The 17,450-nt window shown below is 42.7% G+C and overlaps 1 long non-coding RNA gene across 1 annotated transcript; it reads right to left on the bottom strand.

Annotated features, from left to right (window-relative positions):
• Positions 1-3,228: 3,228 nt before the first annotated feature.
• On the bottom strand, positions 3,229-8,690 carry LOC137428628 (uncharacterized). Its single transcript, XR_013623332.1, has 2 exons — positions 7,674-8,690; positions 3,229-3,598 (listed from the first exon to the last, which is right to left on the bottom strand). It is a non-coding gene; the product is annotated as an uncharacterized LOC137428628 (long non-coding RNA).
• Between the last annotated feature and the right edge of the window lie 8,760 nt (positions 8,691-17,450).

Genomic DNA, 17,450 nt, shown 5'->3' with positions numbered 1-17,450 from the left:
TGTTGTATCCAGTAATTGATACAGTATCCTGTAATTGATATTGTATATAGTAAATGATCCAGTTATTGATCTGGTATGCAGTAATTGATCCTGTATCCAGTAATTGATTCAGTATCCAGTAATTGATTAAGTATCCAGTAATTGGTCCTGTATCTAGTAATTGATCCAGTAATTGATCTTGTATCCAGTAATTGGTTCTGTATCTAGTAATTGATCCAGTAATTGATCTGGTATCCAGTAATTGGTCCTGTATCTAGTAATTGGTCCAGTAATTGATCTTGTATCCAGTAATTCATCTGGTATCCAGTAATTGATCCAGTATCCTTTAATTGATTCGGTATCCAGTAATTTATCCATTATCCAGTAATTGGTCCAGTATCCAGTAATTGATTCAGTATCCAGTGATTGATCTTGAAACCAGGAATTTGTGTTGTATCCAGTAATTGATTCAGTATCCAGTAATTGATCCAGTGTCGTGTAATTGATCCAGTTATTGATCTGGTATGCAGTAATTGATCCTGTATCCAGTAATTGATTCAGTATCCAGTAATTGATTCAGTATCCAGTAATTGGTCCTGTATCTAGTAATTGATCCAGTAATTGATCTGGTATCCAGTAATTGGTCCTGTATCTAGTAATTGATCCAGTAATTGATCTGGTATCCAGTAATTGATCCTGTATCCAGTAATTGATCCGGTACACAGTGATTGATCTGGTGTCCTGTAATTGATCCAGTATCCAGTAATTGATCAGTATCCAGTAATTGATCTGGTATCCAGTAATTGATCTGGTATCCAGTAATTGATTCAGTATCCAGTAATTGATCTTGTATCCAGTAATTGATCTGGTACTCAGTAATTGATCCAGTATCCTTTAATTGATTTGGTATCCAGTAATTTATCCAGTATCCAGTAATTTATCTGGTATCCAGTAATTGGTCCAGTATCCAGTAATGGATCCAGTTTCCAGTAATTGCTCCAGTATCCAGTAATTGATCCAGTATCCAGTAATTGATCTGGTATCCAGTAATTGATTCAGTATCCAGTAATTGATCTTGAATCCAGTAATTTGTGTTATATCCAGTAATTGATTCAGTATACAGTAATTGATATTGTATCCAGTAATTGATCCAGTGTCGTGTAATTGATCCAGTTGTTGATCTGGTATGCAGTAATTGATCCTGTATCCAGTAATTGATACAGTATCCAGTAATTGATACAGTATCCAGTAATTGATTCAGTATCCAGTAATTGGTCCTGTATCTAGTAATTGATCTGGTGTCCAGGAATTGATCCAGTATCCAGTAATTGATCTGGTATCCAGTGATTGATCTGGTATCCAGTGATTGATCTGGTATCCAGTAATTGGTTCAGTATCCAGTAATTTGTATTGTATCCAGTAATTGATCCAGTATCTAGTAATTGATCCAGCTATTGATCTGGTATCCAGTAATTGATCTGGTGTCTAGTAATTGATCCGGTATACAATACCCTGCCGTTCTTCATCAGCGCATTTCGTACTTCCAGTTTAAAATAACATTTTAACCCTTCACCTTGCGTAATTTAACACCACCTGTTTGTCCTTTCATCTCCCTCGTCGTGTCATCTCCCACTCCCGTTAGAAACCTTCATTCATCGTCATCAAATCATCAACGATAACACCCCTTGACTGAAACCATCCTGTAAGAACCCGAAAGGATAAAGTACACGTGATTAATAAACCAAGGGGGTTTGGATTATTTTATTCCCAACACATGTAAACTTTTTATTTTCAAACACCACGGAACAGCATCCAACATATGTCGTCAGCAATTCTTCCCTCTTCGTAAGATGAAGGACACGCAGCGTCCTTGGTGGTGACATTCATAGATCATTTTGCGAAGATCACTGAAGTATTCATTGCAAGATGATGCCAGAACAGCACAATATCAAAGATGATATCACTACCCTCTGGTTGGGTAGAGTTTGCACATTACTTGCTGAAAAAAGTATAATCTGTACATTGCAAACTGACTTTATTTCTGTGATATCTGTTCAAAGGGGTCTGACGGGTCTAATTGTCTGCAGGTGTAAAGGTCTATGTGGTCCAATGTGTCCAAAAGGTCTGCATCAACCCCCTTTTTAGTAAAGCTTCCAACATACAGAATTACTGCTCAACTCCACTTATTTGTTCCACTTTTTCCCTACCTGTGGGACAACCTTCCATATAGTAATCACCACCATCTCAATCACCTGGTGTTGGCCTAATGGTTAGGGCAGTGGGCTTGAGATCCTAAGGTCCTGAGTTCGAATCCCGTTGAATTAATGCCAGGTCTGTTATGTGTTTAGGTCTCTTATGTTATGTTAACAAGCAATGTCCATGTGCTTTATACCTCTCCACCCCCCCCCCCCCCCCCTCGTCCGCCAAAACCCCCTCCCTCCCACAGATCTCCCGATGTTCACTACTGTTGTGATCGCGTGCTTCCCTCTCTCTCTCTCCATCTTGTCTCCCGCTCCCTTTATTATATGTTTTATGTGTCAGTTTGTCTTTTTGTGATTAATGTTAGTTCTTACACGATCCTCGATCTTGTATCCAAAAAAAAAAAAAAGGCCGGTTGACTCAGCCTGTTAATCCTTCCGAGGTGGGAAAAATGAGTACCAAATAACTGGTTATAGAGAGGCATTGCATCACCGGGAGACGCGCCCACAGAAAAATGATGCAACCAGCAGCCGGGTGGCTGCACACGAACCACCCACCCACCACCATCTCAGATCATCCCCATTCCAAAACAATGATCTTTTCTACACCTGTTAAACCAGCCCAAAAATGTTGCTTCTATATCCATCTTGTCCACCCCTTGCAGTCTTCCCTTCACTTCACCATTACCCACATCCCTTGATTGTCCTATGATTTTAACGAGAGGGCTCTAAAATTTTCCCAAATCCAAGCGGACTGCACACATTCCTTGCTTATCCCATCTATGGAACCACCTTCCAGAGGCAGTTCTGCCTCGCTCTTCCCTCCAGGGCTTCAAGCAAGCAGTGCACTACCATCTCGTGCCATCCTGTCCCATGATATGTATTACCCTCGTCAGTTGTGCACAATGGTTGCCCCACTGATAAGTTTAACCTTGCTCTTCCATGAGCCTCCTGTAAAGAAAAACCGATCCTTATGATAATGTTTTCTTTTAGAAACATAGTTCCAGTCATTGTCACTTGGAATCCCAAATCCAATATCACATCATACAGCTGAGCCACACATGAAGCTTTTATTGAAAGTGCATGAGTTACCTCATGGACATTTCATGAGATCCCAGTCTAAGCAGCTTCCCATATTGCATAGAAAAGACAGTCATTTATCGTAGATTATCCCATAAGGCAGATCATTTTGTAGCACAATGTATACTTGGTGTGTCCGCATTCATATTGTGCTCATTCAAACAAGCGGTGCCAGATAAAACCATTTCCTTTCTGATATTCCAGCTTATCTCCTTCTGAGCCTTCCATGCGTATTCCAGATGGCAACTATTGGCAGTAGTGGGAATAAAAGGATTTGTCTTGTCAGATTGAAGCAAGCATTGCATTGTAGCCCCAAGTGTCAAGCTCCATCATGTCGATCCCTGGAGGAAAACGGAAACAAATGGGAGAAAGTTGTAACAAAGAAAGAAAAGAAAGTTGATTAACGCATATTGATTACGGAAGTAAGTAATAGCAATACACTTTGCGACATATTGTCACGCAACTCCGGTTAACATTAGAGTTGCGGATGGCCTAAACGGTCTTATTCGGAGGCAACAACCAAACACGGATTCGGCTATATGTCGCGCGGGAGGAAGAAGGAAAATGGAGGCTGCGGCAAAAGCTTACCTTCAGCGCACCGACGTAGCTCCGGTCCTGTAAGGGGATTAACTCAAGCGGGCACAGGTTTAACAGGGGATGCAAAATAATGCAAGGGTTTATTAAAGGAAAAAGGCAAGGACAGGAAAAAGCACGCGACGGTAACAAATATCCTAATTGGGACGTCCCCACACGGCAGATTTTAGAAACAAGATGAGGGGATATTAATTAATAAAAAGAACACGTTCGTCCTGTAATTGGGAAAGGTAATGTAGAGTGCTCAGTCTTATCTGTCTGTAGTCTTGCGTGTAACACGACCCCGCTCAGCCGCCACCAGGCCCCGCTCCACGCTCCGATCGTTTGCACATGAGGTAGGCCCCGTTCCAAGCTCCGATCCTCTTGCCGCCCACGAGGTCCATGCACCAGGCACCATGCGTCCAACGCAGGCCAGCGAGCTCCACACAAGGTCGACCCTCAACTCGAGCACGAACACAGAACGACGAAGAACGGCCAAGGGGGAAAGAGAGCGTGAGTCCACTGCACGCCAAGTGCCGCTTCAAGCCAAGTTCAAGCCAACGAAACAACTCTCACAATTCTCTCCCTGTCCGAACTCCACTGCTGGCCAACTCCTCTGCTTGCCAACTCACTCACTTTACTGCGCCTCAAGACTCACTCGGCGCAAGACCCACTGCTGCTCAACTGCTCTGAACCAACTGCCGTGCAACTGCTCTGCACCAACTGCCGCGCACCAACTCTGTACCAACTGCCACGCAACTGCTCTGAACCAACTGCCGCGCAACTGCTCTCACTCCACGAAAGTCCTGCCGCCCCTCGTATCACTCCGCGGCGGTGATGTCAGCTTTGGCGCACCACCCAATCAGTGGCCTCCACCGAATCACAGGCCTGTGGTGTGGTCATAGCACGTGGCACTCGAGGTGGATAGGCCTGTCGGAGGTGTAAATGGCGGTGGCCATTATCGGCGGTGTCCCGGCCTGGTTTCCTTTTGCCGGTTCTCTTTCACAGTCATGTCAGGGAAGGGCATTACTTAGTGTTGCGCTAAGGACCTGTCGGAATGTCTGTGGTTGCGGTGCCAAAAGGGACAAAGGTTTGGCTAACCAGGTGAGGACACACAGGGGCGATACTCTTTAATCCTTAACTCTACTTAACACACGAACCTCCTGGTAGGTTCACAAGTATACTCCTTACCCGACAAAACGCCTACACATGAACTTATTACAGGTAGTTTTCCTTACCGTGACAGACGAAGCACGTTACCTATTCAGATCTAGCTGCTCTACATATTGCTCCACCCGCCAAACATAACAATATGTTTGAAAACGAAATACTTTGTGATGCTAGTTTTCATTTGCAAAAAAGCACAACTGTAATTAGTTTTGCCAAAAGGTTAAAGGTCAGCGTCAACTAAATCATCACTTTTCATCCAATTGACCTGAAATTTCAATTTACTATTTTAGTTTTGTTATCAAATTTTCAACAAAGCTTTATTATGAGAATATGGAGAAGGCAAATTAATAATTTTGTCAAAAGGTCAAAGGTCAGCGTCACATAAAATCGTCAATTTTCATCCGATTGACCTGAAATTTAAAAATTTGCATATTGGGTCACTGAATTGGTTCACCAATCAAAAGCAACAAACCAATTGTTTTTTTTAGATCGAAAGATCTACGGTCAAGGTTCCATCAAATCATCAATTTCACCTGATTGACCTGAAATTTAAAGAATTTGCAAATAGTCCATATCTATATCTATAAAACACCGTTTGTGTGTATGTGTGTGTGTGTGTGTGTGTGTGTGTGTGTGTGTGTGTGTGTGTGTGTGTGTGTGTGTGTGTGTAATGTTACCGATAGACTCCTAAACAGAGAGGCTCACGTGCTTGATATTTGGCATAGACATGGCCATTGAGCCTGGGAAGAACATGGCCTACCTCAAAATATTTGACGAGATCCATATTTTTTATTCATATTTACCTCAGCGCATTTCAGCGAGGAATATTATACATGGAATCTGAGCCGGTGGCAGAGCAGCGCGCTGATTCGCTCAGAGCGATCAGGTGATGTTCCATCCCTGCCGCCAGACCATCTATATATATAAAACACAGTTTGTGTGTGTGTGTGTGTGTGTGTGTGTGTGTGTAATGTTACCGATAGACTCCTAAACGGAGAGGCTCACGTGCTTGATATTTGGCATAGACATGGCCATTGAGCCTGGGAAGAACATGGCCTACCTCAAAATATTTGACGAGATCCATATTTTAAATTCATATTTACCTCAGCGCATTTCAGCGAGGAATATTATACACGGAATCTGAGCCGGTGGCAGAGCAGCGGCTGATTTGCTCAGAGCGATCACGTGATGTTCCATCCCCGCCGCCAGACCATTGAACATAAAACACAGTTTGTGTGTGTGTAATGTTACCGATAGACTCCTAAACGGAGAGGCTCACGTACTTGATATTTGGCACAGACATGGCCATTGAGCCTGGGAAGGACGTGGCTGACCTAAAAATATTTGACGAGATCCATATTTTTTATTCATATTTACCTCAGCGCATTTCAGCGAGGAATATTATACACGGAATCTGAGCCAGTGGCAGAGCAGCGCGCTGATTCGCTCAGAGCGATCACGTGATGTTCCATCACCGCCACCAGACCATCTATATATATAAAACACAGTGTGTGTGTGTGTGTGTGTGTGTGTGTGTGTGTGTGTGTGTGTGTGTGTGTGTGTGTGTGTGTGTGTGTGTGATGTTACCGATAGACTCCGAAACGGAGAGGCTCACGTGCTTGATATTTGGCATAGACATGGCCATTGAGCCTGGGACGAACATGGCCGAGACCATATTTGATGAGATCCATATTTTTTATTCATATTTACCTCAGCGCACCTCAGCCCATCCCTCACCCTCCCCCCCTCCCCCCTCCACTCCCCCCCTTCCCCCCTCCCCCCTCCCCCTCCCCCTCCCACCCCTCCCCCTCCCATCTCTCACCCTCCCCCTCCCCATCCCCCCTCTTCTCCCCTCTCCCCTCCTCCTCCCCCTCTTCTCCACCTCTCCCCCTCCCCCTCCCCCTCTTCTCCCCTCCCCCCCTCTTCTCCCCTCCCCCCCGTTCCCCTCCCCGTTCCCCTCCCCCCCTCTTCTCCCCTCCCCTCCCCTGCCCGGCAATGCCGGGTACTTCTGCTAGTTGAACATAAAACACAGTTTGTGTGTATGTAATGTTACCGATAGACTCCTAAACAGAGAGGCTCACGTACTTGATATTTGGCCCCCTCCCTCCCCATCCCCCTCCTCCCCCCTCCTCCCCCCTCCTCTCCCCTCCCCCCCTCTTCCTCCCCCTCCCCTTCCCCCACCTCCCCCCTCCCCTCCCTCCCCTCCCCCTCCTCCTCCTCTCCCCTCCTCTCCCCTCCCCCCTCTTCCTCCCCCTCCCCTCCCCCTCCTCCACCCCTTCCCCCACCTCCCCCTCCCCTCCCTCCCCTCCCCCTCCTCTCCTCTCCCCTCCCCTCCCCCTCCTCTCCCCTCCCCCTCCCTCCCCTCCCCCTCCCCCTCCCTCCCCTCCCCCTCCCCCTCCCTCCCCCTCCTCTCTCCTCCCCCCTCTTCCTCCCCCTCCCCCTCCTCCTCCCCTTCCCCCACCTCCCCCCTCCCCTCCCCTTCCCCCTCCCCCCGTTTCCCTCCCCTCCCCCGCCCGGCAATGCCGGGTACTTCTGCTAGTTATTAATAAGTAGAAGCGATACCCCCAACAATGTTAAAGATGACACACAAGTTGAACAAGTGGCTCAGTAGTTCCTACTCACATCAGGGACTCAAGTTTGCTTTGTACTTTATAAGTCCTGCAAGTAACTTACATCTGGCTTGATTTGTTTGTTTCCAGGCAATCCAGTGTCCTGTGAAAACACCCAACCACGACGTTGTTTGTTTTCTGAGATCAAGGTCTTGGATTCCATCTCGTTAGCGAGGACATCAGTGGACAGATCGGAGATGGTCACGTACAGGATCAGCACAAACAGCAACAAGCACTTCATGGTCCTGCCAAACACATATTGGTTATGCTTCTTTACATCTTTTCTTTCTCGTGATTTTAAGAATGTCGTTAAATAAGACAACGAAAATATGATGCCAATGTAAAATGTCATTGAGAATCCCCTGCCTATTTAAATGAATTCATGGGCCTGTCGGTCCATTGGACCAAATTTTCATTGGTGTTCACCGCCTTGTAGCATACCTGCCTGCCAGACTCGTGGATATTTTGGGTGTTCGGAGTCTTTTGGGTCTTCTGTGTCTTTTAGATCCTCTGGGTCTTTTCGGTCCTCGAACTTTTGGGTCATCTGGGACTTTTGGGTCCTCAAGGACTTTTGGGTCCTCAAGGACTTTTGGGTCCTCGGGGACATTTGGGTCATCTGGGTCTTTTGGGTCTTCGGGAACTTTTGTTTTTTTGTGCGTCATCTAGGTCTTTTGGGTTCTCAGGGACTTTTGGATCATCGGGGTTTTTGTATTAAAAAAAATAAATTTTTGGGTATACAAGGTCGAGGCTCGTGAAAGAGCTAACATTAATCACACAAAAAGTCAAACCGACACATAAAACATATTGTTACGGATCTCAACGTCGGCCTTCCCCTTATCAAGGAGGGGTTAGCCCCTTGTCTGTAACTGACCGACGTGAATCCTGGAAATCCCAATGCTCCTTCCGGTCGGGAGCAGCCAGGGTATTTGGTCAATGAAAAGTCCCAAGGACCTGAGTGCCACTCCTGACCGCGAATCAGGCAATCCCCGTGGCCCTCTTTCTGCCACTCGCCCCTGCTCGCTCCACTCGACCTCAACAGAACTTGCAATTCGTCCTCCCTCTCTCATCTGGCCCATTACGCATCTCTCTTGGGGGCTGATGCAACGGGTTTTATAACCCCGCCCTCTTGAGCCATACCCACTCATTCTTGGTTGGTCGTAAGGGGTTTCTGGCTCCACCCTTTGATGACGATGGGTGGGCCACGCCCTTCTTCTCCAAGCTGGAGCACATGGTGAATGGCGGCGAATGCAGTTGGAGATGTAGGCGAATGCAGTTGGAGATGTAGGCGAATGCAGTTGGTAATGTAGGCTTTGGAACGATTGAACAGGGGATCTATCTTATTTGAATTGGTGCAGCGTAAGGTCGACTAGTGGACACATAGCCTTAACTGATACACATAATAAAGAAATAACTATAGAGAGGTTCTATGATTGGCTACGTGCTTGTACATGGACTAGCTAAGGTGCTCATTTCAATTAGCAGCCAATTAAGGGGGAAATGTACACAGGGGTTATTTATAAGGAATTTTAATACTAAATTTGATGTGAAAGTTCTAAAAACTGTAACAATATAATAAGGGGAGCAGTAGATAAGATGGGGAGAGAGGGGGAAGTACACAAACACAACATTTTAGAGTAGGGACATCGAGAGATCTGTGGGAGGGAGAGGGCTTGGGGGGAGGTGGGAGAGATATAAAACATATGGACACTGCAAGGACTTCCAGGAAAGAAGTTGGAATTTAAAAAAAGTGGATCTGGGGTGAATTAGCGGGGGTAGAAAAGATCAAGGTTTTGGATGGGGGAAGATAAGAGATGGTGGTGAACAGCTGTTTTAAAGACCTGGAGGGAGGGGTGGGATTGAAGGGAGTGGGGGAGTTTGTTCCAGGGTGGGAGAAAAGAAGAATGAAAGAGTGAAGGTGAGCAGAGAGACTTGATGTTGGCAGTTTAACCATAAGAGGGTTGCAGGCAGATCTTGTGCGACCTGTAGGAATATTTGGGGGACAGAGCCCAGAGAGAGCTGGGGGGGGGGCAAGGCCAGAGAGGAGTCGGTAGAAGACGGAAAGACCACCAACCTGCCTGCGGTGAGTGAGTGAAAGGCCCTTGGAGTTAGCTTCATCGCGGGAGATTCCAATGATTCTGAACGCTTTGGTTTCAACAGCGTGAAGATGAGCTAGGTGTGAGGCAGGAGCATCAGCCCAGAGGGGAGGGCAGTATTCCATAGAGCTGCAGATGATAGCCTTGTATGTGGTGAGGAGCTCAGGTGTGCCAAGGAAGGACTTCGCACGACGGAGGATGCCCAGTCGGCGACTGGATTTGGAGGCCAGATTTGAAATGTGGTTTTCCCAGGAAAGATCATGGCAGATAGTGAGACCAAAAAGCTTGAGTGACAGAACTTCTTGGAGAGGATTATTCAGAAAGTGGATGGGAGGGTTGTCCAGTCGGTCTTTTCGGAGAGACATCGTAAGAGTGTGAGATTTATCAGGATTGAAAGACATATTCCATTTGTTTGCCCAGTCTGTGATTTTGTCCAGGTCTGCAGAGAGTGAGGAGGCTGCAGACTGCCGATCTGAGGGATGAGGAATGGAGCGACAGAGAGTAGAGTCGTCAGCAAAGAGATAGAGAGGATTTTCAAGAGAGTCAGAGAGATCATTGATGAAGACCAGAAAAAGCACAGGGCCCAGAACACTACCTTGGGGAACTCCAGCCTGAACAGGAAGAGGAGATGAGAGAAACCCATTCAGGGCCACACGTTGACTACGACCAGAGAGGAAGTCCGCCAGCCATGCTTGGAGATTTCCATGGATACCAAAGGAGGAGAGTTTGGTGAGCAGAGCAGGGTGCCAGACCGTATCGAAGGCACGTGAAATGTCAAGGGAGACAGGTCTAATTTCCTGTTTGGCGTTGAGGACCTCCATCCATTGTTGAGAAAGCAGAAGCAGCATGTCCAGAGTAGAGTGACAATGAGCCGTGTCCCAATTTTTTCCATGGAGTGGTTTCAGAGATATGGAGGTGCGAAGTTTTTCCAAGATGGCGCCTGTAACACGTGACCTATGACGTCATAATAATTATCAAAATATTCTACCGCAGGAGGCCCTCTTATGGTGAAAATTTCATGCCAATCGGACCAACGGTTGCCCAGAAAATGAATTTTTAAAATGCAGACACGCACTGCACACGTATGCACAAGAATGCTTAACCCCGCTTTTCGCTTCGCGAACGCAGGGTAATAAGTACTCTGGTGAAAAAAAACCTTTTCTCAAAACTCAACATTTATTTTAATTACTATCTCATGATAAAAATGCAATTGACTGAAAAAGCAAACATTGCACATAATGAAATATATGGCGTAATGATCACGACAAATCAATTGTTCCGACGCAAACTGCAACGATAAATAAGCATTCGGACAACAAAGTTGATGTGTGACGTCACTGCGATTGTCTGATGAAACCTATTTAGTCAGACAGAGGATTCATGAATAACATCTTTCAGGGATGTTTTGTTGTCTTCATGTCCACTACCCTCTCAATGTCTAACTCAATATGTTTGTGCACATATAACACCACCGAAGCATTGAATCGATCCTCCACCATGGTGCTCCTGGATGCATTCTTTATGGATTTCAGTGACGAGTTTGCCCTTTCAACGCCACTGGATGTCTCAGATGTTAGTAGCAACAAATTTAGGATTTTGGGGATATTTGGGAACATCAGTGGGCACGTTTTAGTGTCTTCAAGGGTTGTTGAGATGTCATCAGGCTTGCTGTCTTGTCGGTCCCACATACGGTGCAGTAACACCAACTCTTGCTCGAATGTGGATGGCATAGACAAGTCCTCCTTATAGTAACTCAGGATGGTGTCCAAAGATTGCTGATCTAGTAATTACCCTGCGCTCGCGAAGCGAAAAGCGGGGTTAAGCAATCGGCTGGGTACGTGTGCCGTGTGCCGTGAAATTTTACCATAGGAGCGCCTCTGCCTGCAGATTTTTTTTGCTGATAATTATGAAGTCATAGGTCACGTGGTACAGACGCCATCTTGGATAGACGTTATCCTCTATATCTCCCAAACCGCTAAAAAGAAAAATTTAAACATGGCTCATTGTCAAGTACACCCCATGGGGAATAAGATATGTTAATGATTATGTCATAGCAGCCTCTATTATGACGTCATAATTCGACAAGTACAACGCTTGATCTGATCAGTATTTTAAAAAAGAATTTCTCTGCAACTGTTAGTCCGATGAACACGAAATTTTCAGAATATGAGCGGCTCCTCCTGTAGAATTGTTCTAATGATAATTACGACGTCATTGGTCACGTGGTGCAGGCGCCATCTTGGAAAAATCGAAAAAAGTTGGACCTCTATACCTCCGAAACCACTCCATGGAAAAAATTGAAATATGGCTGAATGTCAAGCACTCTCCTTGGAGAATAAGATATGTTAATGATGATGTCATCAGTACCGTAATAATGACGTCATAATTCGGAAAGTACAATGCTTGATTCAATCAGTATGAATTTTTTCTCTGCAATTCTTGGACCGATTGACACGAAATTTTCACCATAGGAACGCTTCCTCCTTTAGAATATTTTAATGATAATTATGACATCATAGTTCAGCGGTAAAGGCGCCATCTTGCAAAAACCGAAAAACTTTGTCCCTCTATCTCCGATCCCGCTTCATGGAAAAACTTGAAATGTGGCTCATTGTAAAGAACTCCATATGGGGAACAGCTGTTGTTAACGATGATGTCATTGGTTCCGTAATTATGATGTCATAATTCAACAGGGACAACTCTTAGTCTGATCAGTTTGAAATTTATTGAGCGTGATCTATGCAACAATTATATTGGAGAATATAAATTTATGATGTAATCGCTCAGGTGGTCTGGCAGCCATATTGGATCAAAGAAAAAGCAAACGTTCAAAAACAGAAAGTTTGGCTCGCACCAAGTTGACTGCGCAGGGTAAATGTTTCAAATGTGAAGGAATCAAACTGATGGCTCTTCCAACCTGCTTGGCCAAACTACCAAACCGCATGCTAAACTCCTGGATTAGCGAGTCAAGGAAAGGAAGAAAATGGCAAGCCTGAAGTACTCCTTTGGTGTGTCTGCAGGTATGTTATTTCTTTGAGTTTGCCTTCCACAACACCTCGGTGGAACTAATGATGTGAGGTTTACCACCTGTGCCATTCGCATTGCTTTTCTGTATACAGTCATAATCATGATTGTTTTCCCTTGCAGCTGATATGGTTCCTTTAACATGTTCCACCATCATGTAACCTCGCATAATATCCAGCGTGGAACCCTGGAGCTTCTTACTCAATGCAATCATATATCCAAACCTAGAACAACACTCTGACGTCACGACGTCGACCGATATGCCTCCGCCCACATTACTACATCATTATACATACTTGTACCAAGTTTGATTTAAATATATTCAGCTGTTCTCAAGTATCACGTTTTTACCTGACATGACCTCTGACCTCACCAAAATCACGAAATAACCTCACTCCTCGCCTTTGATGCCAAAATCTAATCAGTTTGTCTTTGCATCATAATACATACTTTTACCAAATTTGGTCAGAATCCCATTACTGGTTCACAAGTTATCGCGGGAACAAGATTTTTTCCTAACATGATCAGGATTTTTTCCTAACATGACCCGGAATTTTTCATCACATGACCAGGATTTTTTCCTAACATGACCAGGATTTTTTCATCATATGACCAGGATTTTTTCCTAACATGACCAGGATTTTTTCCTAAAATGACCAGGATTTTTTCCTAACATAACCAGGATTTTTTCATCACATGACCAGGATTTTTTCCTAACATGACCAGGATTTTTTCCTAAAATGACCAGGATTTTTTCCTAACATAACCAGGATTTTTTCATCACATGACCAGGATTTTTTCCTAACATGACCAGGATTTTTTCCTAAAATGACCAGGATTTTTTCCTAACATAACCAGGATTTTTTCATAACATGACCAGGATTTTTTCATAACATAACCAGGATTTTTTCCTAACATAACCAGGATTTTTTCATAACATAACCAGGATTTTTTCCTAACATAACCAGGATTTTTTCATAACATAACCAGGATTTTTTCCTAACATAACCAGGATTTTTTTTATAACATAACCAGGATTTTTTCCTAACATAACCAGGATTTTTTCATAACATAACCAGGATTTTTTCATAACATAACCAGGATTTTTTCATAACATAACCAGGATTTTTTCCTAACATAACCAGGATTTTTTCATAACATAACCAGGATTTTTTCCTAACATGACCAGGATTTTTTCCTAACATAACCAGGATTTTTTCCTAACATAACCAGGATTTTTTCCTAACATGACCAGGATTTTTTCCTAACATAACCAGGATTTTTTCATAACATAACCAGGATTTTTTCCTAACATAACCAGAATTTTTTCATAACATAACCAGGATTTTTTCCTAACCTGACCAGGATTTTTTCCTAACATAACCAGGATTTTTTCCTAACATAACCAGGATTTTTTCCTAACATGACCAGGATTTTTTCATAACATAACCAGGATTTTTTCCTAACATAACCAGAATTTTTTCATAACATAACCAGGATTTTTTCCTAACCTGACCAGGATTTTTTCCATAACATAACCAGGATTTTTTCCTAACATAACCAGGATTTTTTCATAACATAACCAGGATTTTTTCCTAACATAACCAGGATTTTTTCATAACATAACCAGGATTTTTTCCTCACATAACCAGGATTTTTTCATAACATAACCAGGATTTTTTCCTAACATGACCAGGATTTTTTCCTAACATGACCAGGATTTTTTCATAACATGACCAGGATTTTTTCCTAACATGACCAGGATTTTTTCCTAACATGACCAGGATATTTTCCTAACATGACCAGGATTTTTTCCTAACATGACCAGGATTTTTTCCTAACATGACCAGGATTTTTTCCTAACATGACCAGGATTTTTTCCTAACATGACCAGGATTTTTTCCTAACATGACCAGGATATTTTCCTAACATGACCAGGATTTTTTCCTAACATGACCAGGATATTTTCCTAACATGACCAGGATTTTTTCCTAACATGACCAGGATTTTTTCCTAACATGACCAGGATATTTTCCTAACATGACCAGGATTTTTTCCTAACATGACCAGGATTTTTTCCTAACATGACCAGGATTTTTTCCTAACATGACCAGGATTTTTTCCTAACATGACCAGGATTTTTTCCTAACATGACCAGGATAAACACGGTGGGTTAGAAAGGTTAAACACCTTTGACCTCATCACTCCAAAATCTAATCAGTTCATCTTTAACCTCATCCTACATACCTGCACCAAGTTTGACTAAGATCCCTTCAGCCGTTCTCAAGTTATCACGGTAACGAAAACCTATCACGGACGGATGGACAGACAACCTGAAAACATCATGCCTCCGGCGACTTTGTCGGCGACTTATTTAATTATTCAGTTAATTATTTAATTATTCAAAGAATTACCTAATTAATTCATTTTCAACTACAACAGCACTCAGTAGAGAGCATACCTCCGCCTGGTTGGCCATATCACTCAATGGTGAAGAGTCACTTAAAAAAATCTACTAGCTGGATCCGGATCCGGATTTTTACCAAAATCGAATCGATTCTTTCTTGTCACACACACAACCTGTCCATCAAATTTTGTCCAAATCCATCCATCACGTTTTGAGATATCATGCTGTGTGTCGTTTTTGTCCCTATCTCTAAATGGTGAAGAATCACTTTAAATTTTTTTAAATTCTCATATCCAACTCCATATTCAGGTCTTCACCAAAATCGAATCGAATCGTCCTTGTCACATACGCTACATCTCTGCCAAATTTCGTCCGAATCCGTCCACAACTTTTAGAGATATTTTGTTCACAAAAAAACAAACGGACAGACAGAGGTGAAAACATAACCTCCACCCACCTTTGGTGGCGGAGGTAAAAAGTTACAGATTCGGATGAAACTATGGTGGTTTAGGTATTCTGTTACCCAATTGCTTAATAAATTAATTATTTTACCATTATTTATTTATTTATTTTCATTATAAATTACTTATTTGTTTTCTTTCTCATCTGGGCAATATATCAGGCACATTTAGAGTGAGGAAGCTGATATTTGAACACGACAGTGACCAAGGGATGTGGCTATAAAGGATATTTTTAATTTATTGATTAATCAAGTACTTTATTAATTATTTATTGATTAATAAATTAATCGATCATTTATTTATTTTTTCAATTCATTAATTATTTAATTCCTTTTCAAAAAGTTGCAGATTCGTATGAACCACTGGTGGTTTTGGTATGCTATTAGCCAATTGATTAATAAATTAATTGTTTTACGATTATTTTATTTTATTAATTATGCAATTAATCAATCAATTATTCTACACCTCTTTAATTAATTATTTAATTCCTTTTCTTTCTCTTTTTTTTCTTTTAAAATTCTCTTTTTTAATTAGTTCTCTTTTTATCTTTTTAAATTCTCTTTTTAAATTAATTATTTCATTCCTTTTCAAAAAGTTGCAGATTCGGATGAAACACTGGTGGTTTAGGTATGCTATTAGCCAATTGATTAATAAATTAATTGTTTTACGATTTTTTATTTTTTTTAATTATCTTACTATAATTCACCAAATGTCCGTCCGTTCGAAGGTACCGCAAAAACGGCTCAACCGATCGCAACGATATTTTGGGTGGGTATTCCTGGGACCCCTGGGAGTAAAATAGGCTATATTATTTTTCCAAGTTTTCCAATTTTCCAGTTTTTCCAAACACGATGAAATAATATTTCCCGATATGAACAGTGATGTGGATTTTATTGAAATTCTACAAATACTGTTCAGATTTTGATGACAATTATGAACCTGCCGCGAATGCCGTGACGGTTTCTACTTTCTAAACGTGAATTCGCGGATCGCCATATGCAGATTCGCCATTGACAGGGTACGGGTACCTCACTAGTACAATTAAGCAATCAATTATTGTACACCTCTCCCTTGCAATTCCGGCTCCATGTGCTTCACAGCGGAATCTCCGGGCGCCAAAGCTGCCTTGGTGATGGCGCGTGAGCTTGTGGATATGTTGTTTATTTATTTGCCGTGGGGGCGGTGTACTTTGAATGTAGCTCGACAGTTCACAATTTTGTCTCTGTACAATTTAATAACAAATCATCCTCAGTAACTATTAAAGCTTCACAAAAATACAAGGTACTGCATTTGTTTATTTGTTGGAGAATGTCTTGGAATTACCCTTTTGAACCCTTTATAATTAAACACGGTGGGGGTAGAAAGGTTCTTCCTCTTAATTTTTAATACACAGACGCAACCAAATATTGAAGCAGCCTCACCGCTTAAAAATATCTCGCTCCTCTGCGCATGTGCGATCGGGACGAATTCAGAGACAAAGTACTGCTAAACTGCAGGTTCGTTTTACGATTCACTTTTCAAAATGTTCAAAATACAAAATACACCGATTTGTGTTCAAAATATAACATTCAATTGAAATGAAGTTGTTCCTCGATCATAAATTGACGTTTGAGGACAGAAGGACAGACAGACAAAAATAAGTGAACCGATGGCTCAACCCTGCCTTCGCTTTGCATGCGCAGGGTAATAACACCCCGTTACTCGGCTTTCCTCATTTCACAAGTGAACTGTCATTTTGGGCTATGAAGAGGGCAACCATGATTGAACATTTCACGGCAAATTAATAAGGCCTCAGGCCTAGTCTTCATAAAACGTGGAAATAGCAGTTTCTCAAAACAAATAATAACAAGAAAGTA

This window comes from Myxine glutinosa, chromosome 5 (genome assembly GCF_964187855.1).
Source record: "Myxine glutinosa chromosome 5, kmMyxGlut1.1, whole genome shotgun sequence".
Classification (NCBI taxonomy): domain Eukaryota; kingdom Metazoa; phylum Chordata; class Myxini; order Myxiniformes; family Myxinidae; genus Myxine; species Myxine glutinosa.
The sequence above is the reverse complement of the archived record's forward strand: the minus strand, read 5'-3'. Positions and strand labels throughout refer to the sequence as shown.